At 37.9% G+C, this 8,882-nt stretch overlaps 1 long non-coding RNA gene across 1 annotated transcript; it reads left to right on the forward strand.

Moving 5' to 3' along the window:
- Positions 1–483: 483 nt before the first annotated feature.
- Positions 484–2,893, forward strand: LOC121400513. The gene is made up of 3 exons (XR_005965782.1): positions 484–568; positions 2,534–2,585; positions 2,710–2,893. It is a non-coding gene; the product is annotated as an uncharacterized LOC121400513 (long non-coding RNA).
- Positions 2,894–8,882: the final 5,989 nt, after the last annotated feature.

Raw genomic sequence — 8,882 nt, forward strand, 5'->3', positions numbered from 1 at the left:
CCCCGAATTGTTCGGAATTTTCCACAAAAACTACGATTTTTTTTCGGAGTTTTTGGCTCCGAATCCCCGAAATCATCGGATATCGGAACGGACATCAGAGAAGATGCTGGGACCTTCCACATTGACTTATACAGGACCTCGAGAGCTTTTAGATTCCGGGGTTTCGGTTTTGGAGTTTTTAGACCATAGTACTTTAACTCAAATAATTCTTAGTTTGTTTTTTTTTTCCTGAAAATTACAAATTATTCCAGGTTTGTAGCTTGATAAATAACCCCTAAATGTATGTTGATAGGATTAAAAATACCTTTTCTTTTCTTACTAACTATTTTAAGAGCAGCACTGTTGGGAGATGTGGAGAATAACTAGGCTGATATGTAAATAAGTGATAAGAGCTCTTCCTAGAATGGGCTGATGTTTGGGCACACCCACTTCCATGGAATTTACTGTCAATTTTTTTTTTAATCCCTGACAGATATTAATAGGAGAGACTTTTGGAAATACTCTTTGGAGGGTGACAGTATTGAGAATAATGAAGTGTCACGAAACTGGGATACCCATCACAGACTAGGTAAATACAACCTTTCAATATCTGAAAAACAAGCCTTACATTCTCTTCAAAATAATGATAAGATTATTATAAAACAAGCAGACAAAGGTGGGGCAATTGTGATTATGAATAAAAATGAATATATGGAGGAAGCCTATAGACAATTAAATGTAATGGAACACTATGAACAAATAGGATATGACCCAGTATTTGAAATCAAAAAGGAGATAGATTTACTAATAAATGAGGCTAGACAAAATGGGATAATAACTAAGCAAGAACATGAATTTTTAAGTACGGAACACCCACGTACCCCAGTCCTATATCTTCTCCCAAAGGTACACAAATCACTTAGGAACCCCCCAGGACGCCCAATAATATCTGGCATTGGCTCAATACTTGAACCGTTATCAAAATTTGTTGATCAACACTTACAAAAAATTGTGTCAAGTATCCCCACTTGTTTGAGGGACACAACGGATCTATTGAGAAGGCTCAAGGATACCGTATTACCACAAGGTGACATTTATTTATGTAGTATTGATATCCAGAGCCTTTATACGTCAATACCACAGAAAGAGGGGATTGATTGTATTGAAGAAGCTTTGTTAGAAACCAATCTCTCACATCACCTGATATATTTCTTAATTGACTGTCTGTATTTGGTCTTACAAAAAAACTATTTTAGATTTAATGAGCAATACTTCTGGCAACGCCAGGGGACGTCGATGGGGGCAGCGGTTGCCCCCTCGTTTGCAAATATTTTTGTTCACTGCTTGGAACAGAAACTGTTCACGAAAGGCCCATACAGCAGTCATATTATTAAATATTGGAGATATGTGGACGACGTTCTTATCTTATGGAACGGACCGGAAAGGTTGTTCCATCAGATGATTGAGGAAGCAAACAAAAAGCATTCTACTATTAAATTCACCTGTGAGATCTCTGCTTCTTCCATTAATTTTTTGGATGTTAATATAAAATTATGTGATCAACAAATTCTGACACAAATGTTTTCTAAACCGACAGATCGAAACACTCTCCTCTCCTGTGGTAGTTTTCATAACCCACGTATTATTGATGCTATTCCGAAGGGACAATATATAAGAGCAAGGCGTATATCGTCTAATCCTGAACAATTCCAGTCCTCAATGCGGAATATCACCAATAAATTTCTTAATAGAGGTTACAAAAAGAAAAAATTGGCACCCCTTGTGGAAGAGGTGAACCAATTAGATCGGGAGGAGCTATTACGAACAAAAAGAAAAGTGGATAAGGATGTGGAGAGAGTACCTTTTGTCACAAAATATGGTAAACAGAGTAACTGCATTGAGAAAATTATAAAACAATATTGGCCTATTTTGGGACAAGATAAACAGTATGGAGGTCTTTTTAAAAAACCACCGTTATTTTGTTATAAAAGGGGCAAATCTTTGAGAGATATGCTGTGCCCTTCTGACGTTTACAAAAAGGATACTAATTTTGCTAAAACCTCAAGAAAAGGTACCTTTCCATGCCTCAGTTGTGTTTGCTGCTCTTCAGTTATAAAAAACAGTACGGTTAACCACCCAACGAAGGGTACTTCCATAAGGATAAAAAACTTTTTTACCTGCGAGACAAAAGTTGTAGTATATATGCTGAAATGTCCTTGTGGCATGGCATATATAGGACAGACCATTAGAATGGTCAAGGAGCGAATTAAAGAACACAGGAACAACATAAGGAATTATAAAATTAGTACAGCAACTGATACACCTGTCTCGAGACATTTTCATAATCAGGGCCATAATGTTAGCCAGCTAAGATGGCTGGTCTTAGAAAAAATAATACAGCCTAAAAGGGGAGGTGACATACGAAAATCCCTTGGACAACGGGAAGCGTATTGGATAAAAAGAATGAATACAATGGCCCCTGCAGGTTTGAATGATCATTGGAGCTTATCTCCTTTCTTATAGTTAAACTGTTCATGTATCTCTTTCTTCACAGATATTGAGTACAGCTTGTGATTAGAATACTTTGTTGCAAGTTTCAGCAAAGGGTAAGACCTTTTGTATCAATAGTTATTAATGTATATTCAGTTGAAACAAAGTACCTTTTGGTAGGCTCTTTTTATGAGCAGTTCCTTCAAGTAATTTGGTTATTGTTTTTATATCTATGTGTAGTTTGTCTCTACTATTACACGAGGAAATCGCTACAGACGACCTCATTTTAATGGTTATGGAGTTATGATACAACGGATTGAATCGTGAACCTGCACAGCTACACAATACTTTTATGACACCCTGGACTTTTAAGTATTTTAAATTTCCTACTTCCATTTTATCTTTATATCATATTATATTATATTATACACGAATTGTGTTCTTATGCAATTGATTATTGTACCTCCCAGTGGTAAGGGTTAACTGTGGAAAAAAGTTTTTTGATGAAGGGGTGGGACTTCCTGCATGGCACTATAAAGCACTTTTTCACTTTGTTTCGTACACACTTGATAAAGGGTACTTGCTGCCCGAAACATGTTGTGTGAAAGGCACAATAAAGATTGAATAGCAGTTATTCTGCTTTTTGCTGTTTTTCCTTGATTTGCTACCTTAATATATTGAAGTATTGAGAATAAGTTTTTGTGGGTTTCAGCAAAGTAATATTTTAGGTACTTGTCAATGCCAACATGTCAACCCCAAAAATAAGTGTTTGCCTAATAAAAGAAAACATAATTCTAAGCAACTTTGTATTATATGTTTATTACAAATTTTCTATGGTTTGTATTTGTATTGCTATAGAAAGCAGTGTTTGCCTGTTCCTTTCTAATCTCTGCCCTGGTGGCTCAGACTGATAAAACAATGTTAACTTTGTATGATAATTAAAGGAGAACTAAAGCTTAACTAAAGAAGTAGGGTAGAAATGTTGTACATTATATTTGGGCTTCTGTACCAAAGCAACTACAGCCTTTTAGCAGTGATGATCTGTGCCTCCAAAGATGCCCACAGTAGCTCCCAATCTTCTTTTCTGCTGATTCACTGCACATGCTCTGTGCTTCTGTCACTTACTGAGCTTAGGGACCCACTCAACATATACAGTACACATAGAATATAAATGTCACAATATAAGGCTGATTAGTAATTAATACAGATAAGTACTACATGGCAGCACAGAAACCAATACATCAAGCATCGAAATATAATAATTAACCTTGTAGCATCAACTTATATTACAGGCCAACCTCATTTTCTGCTTGGTACTTTGCGAAAACCCCTAAGCTTAGCTTCTCAACAGCTGCTCAGAGCCCACTGAGCATGTGAGTGTCACAGACACTTTCCAAAACGGTGACCCCCTGTGACAATTTCTTCTGCAATAAATTCAGTATATAATCCTAATAAAATCTGTCCACCAAAAGTGTTTTAAACTTTGATACTGCTCTACCAGGTCTGGGGTAGGAGAAAACAGGACCTCAATAGAACAATCAAGTTACTATCATTCTATCCAATTTGTTAAACCCGAACCCAACCCGGACCCACTACCCGATCCGACACGCAAGTACCTTATCCGCAACCCGATCCGCTGACCATCAAGAAACAGGAAGTGCTGTCATTGTAAACTGGAAGTGACATCATTGGAAGTAGGTGTGATCAGAAAAAAAGGAGTAAAACCCGCTATTGAGAAGACCCAAAACCCAACCCGTGACCCGCAAACCTGGAGAACCCCGTCTATACCTGCTCCCAAAACTTCTACCTGCAAACCGCAGGTTTTTGCGTGTAACCCACCGATACCCAACCCGCTGCAGGACTCTACCATGCAGTACAGACTTTAGGGGGTCTGAATAGGGTGACCACCCAGGGTACCACTCATTGAATAGGTCTACCAGTGCTGTCATTCAGTTGAGAATAGCTAGGGGCAAAATGGCAAAAATAGCACCTTATATGAGTGCTGCCCAACCTGCAGCCCTAGAGTAGTTCAATGAAAGCTGATGGAGAGAACTCCTACTTTATATAAAAACATGTAACCTCACAAAATGTATTTGTTTTGGGCCCCACCACTGCTGAAGAAATGCAAGCACTTTTGCTAAAAAAGAATACACGTGGAAGGTTCTCCAGAACTTTAGCCCCAACATCCATTCATTTGAATATTTGTCTTATAAGCAAGGAGGTAAAGAATAAAATCATGGGACTCCTACCAAACCTTCCACTCTATTGGCTTGATTGTGGTTATGAACACTGACATTAACTTGATCATTTTAAGTCAACACAGTCAACTAAATAGCAATACCAATGGGTAGCAAAAGGAAAAAAAGAAAGCTGTGTTTGAATCCTGGACCCAATATTTGCCTGTACTTATAAACAGACTCTGACAAACATGCAGAAAAAGCAAATAGTACAGAGCTAAATAAATGAAGCACTGGAAAGCACCCAAGAACATTGCAACCAGTTATGTGCTGTTAGGTACTTTCCAAACCAGGAGGTGTGTGAGCTCAGATTTTTAAGGAGTAACTATTCCCTCTTTATTTATTTCCAATGTATTTTTCCCTAGACAGGCATTATACACCTGTAATCACTTAGCCTGAACGATCTTGGTCAGATAAATACAGTTGTGTTCAGAATAATAGCCGTGTGTTTAAAAAAGTGAATAAATCCTTATCATTTACTGGTGTGTTTGGGGTGGTTGTTGAAACACCCATTTCAAGGACATTTCCTCTTTGGCATAAGGCAACATGACCTCTTCAAGTATTTTGTATTGAAACAGATCCATGATCCCTGGTATGTGATAAATAGGCCCAACACCATAGTATGAGAAACATCCCCATATCACCATGCTTCACAGTGTACTGTGGCTTGAATTCAGTTTTTGGGGGTCATCAGACAAACCGCGGCCCCTAGACCCAAAAAGAACAATCTTGCTTTCATCAGTCCACAAAATGTTGTCTCTTCAGGCCAGTCAATGTGTTCTTGTGTGGCAAATTGTAACCTCTTCAGCATGTCTTTTTTTCCCAACAATGGGACTTTGCAGGGACTTCTTGCTGATAGCATGACTTCACAAAAGTAACTTTAGACCTATTTTGATCTTCCTGGAGCTATTCAGTGGTCTTTACCATTTTGCTTAATTTTCTATCCATTTCGTCCACGTCTTTCAGGTGTTGGTTGCCATTTTAAAGCATTTGAGTTCATTTCACCTGAGCGGCCTATTCTTTTCTGCACTTCTTAATATGTTTTTAATCAAAGTACGTTGTTCTTCTGAACAATGTCTGGAATTACCCATTTTAAGGAAAACAGGGAGGGAGAGAGGGAGGTGTGTATATCCACTTGAAACATATAAATAAACACAATAATACAAAATTCAGTGTAGTGAAGTCTAACTATAAAAACCCCAGTCCAAGGGTGTTACCAATAATGGGAAAAGTTCACAAAGTTAGTGAGGCTCTATGAGTGCCATTTGGCACAAAACATGTTAGGTAAAAAATCACTGGCACTCAAAAGGTGCAAGCAGGGACAAGCCCTTGCGTTTATTCACAGAAAATGCTTTTTCTGTGAATAAACGCAAGGGCTTGTCCCTGCCCTTTTGAGTGCCAGTGATTTTTTACCTATTTGAAGTTGGAGGGTGCCAACCCCCCGTCACCGTGCAATCAACACGAAGGCCAGGGAGTGCGAGAAGAGCTTTTCATTACAAAACATGTTAGGCTATGCATGTTCTAATAAACATCTCTTAATTTTTATATATATATATATATACTTCAGCCAAGATTAAAACAGCTTAAAATCTTTATTCACAAAAAGCATTTTGAATCAGGCTCATTTCGTGCAGACACACTTCCTCAGTGACTCCTAAACAGGCATTAAACTAGAAGATAAAGAGCATTGCCTCTGCACAGATTGCTACATGGACACATTCCACCCATCACTGCAATCATGTCACCATGGATAGAATTATCCATTGCTGTGTTTTTCTGTTAGTATTTGCAGCAAAACTGAAATAAAGACTTAGGAATGAGTCATTGTCTCTCTGTTCGCACATGCAGACTTAGCACAAAAATGTGCTTCTGTCGCTATCATTTGCGGAGACTTTTAAGAGCTACTACTGTTGACACTAGTAATATGATTTTTTCCAGGTATTTGAAGAAAAGAAAATATGCCCTCATGGTCAGTATACCCATGAAACAGATAAAAACGTGTTACTTAGTAACAGTCTTCTGTATATAAAGCGATTGGATTAACCTTAAACCTAAACAGTTCAGAAACCCAACGCCAATCAGTATCAAAATTAAACCAATTTTTTTTTTACTTATTTGCATCCCCTCTATAACAAATTGGTTTGCCCTTGGGCTCATCATCTGCTGGTCTTCAGTTTTGACATCACCGAGCATGTGGTCAGTACAGAGGCAAGTCCCAAGGAACCAAACTGTTGAACAGCTCCAAGGAAAGCCATCCACAACAAAATGTACCCAAGGAGATGTGGCCATGAAACCGGATTTTTGGCAGACCAAATGAATTTGTGAGGGCTCAAACATTTAAAAAGGAAGCAGAATGAAAAAGACCGAGCTGCCTACAAGGACATACGCTATTGGCAGAAAAGGTCCTTCCATTGACATAGATAGAAAGTTTTCCAAACCATTTACTCGAAAAAATCTTGTGCGGGGAAAAGACTCGATAAAATTGTGAAAAAAGTTCGAATTGTTTTTGGATTTGTCGCCCAAAAACTGAAGATATTTTCAGATTAATGCCCGAAAACCAAAAATTCTTCGGATTATTGTGCAAAGCCCAGCGCAGATCATGATATCTTCCAATTTTAAACTGGACATCTGCCATTGGGGTATATTTATGAAAGTCAATGGGGTAGATTTATCAAAGAGTGAAGTTCAAGATCGCCACAGTCCTCTAGAGTGAAATTCTGCCACTCTATTCATTTCTATAGGATTTTGAAAGGCATATTTAGCAAAGGATGAACTTTCACCCTTTTAGCAGCCTTGGGGGTTTAATAAATCTCGAAAAATACTCTTTTCTTTCTTCTAAAAAAATGGTGCTTTCCCCTTCCGGATGTCACTATCAGAATAAATGAACAGAGGAAACCATTCCATTGTAGTTTGAAAATACATAATTTAATTTTAACTAGATTTCTTTAGAAATAGAAAACTGCCAGGCATTTAACAAACAAGCATAAAAACATAAATATAGAAAAGAAGAGGGATATAGGATGATATAGGCTTACTTGGACCTTGAAAAGCCCTGATGTCATTTTATAAAGTCAAGATATTCATCAGCTGTGAAACATCAAAATCAGGCAGAAGCAATCTGCTGACATACATTTAAATTATTTTCATCTCATTTATACTTTAAAAAATTGTGTTTTTGCTTGACATTCGTGTATGTAAATAAGTTGCTTTGTTGCAGCCGAGGATGCCATATTAGGGTTCTGTAGGCTCATGGGGGGTACTCTCTACACTAATGTGCATTATTTGAGATACACTCCAGATTTGCATAGATAATGGATAAATCTTTCATTAACACCATGATGCACATACCCTATATACATTTACAAACTATCTTCACATGTCAAAATTCTACATTCATTTAAAAGGCATGATAGTTTACGTTTTTTTTTTGCACGGTAATGAATCTGCAATATATCAAGTGATACTCTCCCACAGATTGGGCTTTAAGAGAACAGGTGACTCTACACTGCCAAGCTTACTGCAAACATGTTGCAATATGCAAAGGACGTCACTATAACTGAGCAAATTTCGTCTTGTAGGTCTTTAAATGTTGTTTAAAATGGGTCAAATATTCATGGGATAAAAAGTGCATATAGATAGGATTATATGGATGTGGATAGGGCCAATGAGAAGAAATTTTACTACGACAAATATAACTGTCTCTCACAGAATATGGAACTGGAGATGGCTGCTGCATCAACAAGCCAGTGACTGGAATGGGATAAATGCATCAAACGCGTGAGAATGCCGTTCCGGTCGTTATTCAAGATGGTAGCGTGCCAGATACAAGTACAGAATTGGTGTTGGGCTAAAAGATCCTTAGGCGGTTATCTAATAAAAGGCACCAAGTTTGCCCAGGAGCAGTAACCCATAACAACCAATCAGCAGGTAGCATTTACTGGTCACCTATTTAAACATCTTATTGGTTGCTATGGGTTAGTACTCCTGGGCAAATGTAGTGCCTTTTATTACAATTGGGGGTTAGCCTTCTTTAAATAGGCCTTACTTTTTTCCACATGTTCAAGACACAGCAGTCCCATGTGCAAACATGTTGAATCTTAAACAGCTCTAAAGCAATCACTTGATTCAAAGCTTAAGGTATTTTAAAATACCAGGAGGGGCAGCCCTACCCATTGT

Source organism: Xenopus laevis, chromosome 2S, assembly GCF_017654675.1.
Source record: "Xenopus laevis strain J_2021 chromosome 2S, Xenopus_laevis_v10.1, whole genome shotgun sequence".
Taxonomy (NCBI): domain Eukaryota; kingdom Metazoa; phylum Chordata; class Amphibia; order Anura; family Pipidae; genus Xenopus; species Xenopus laevis.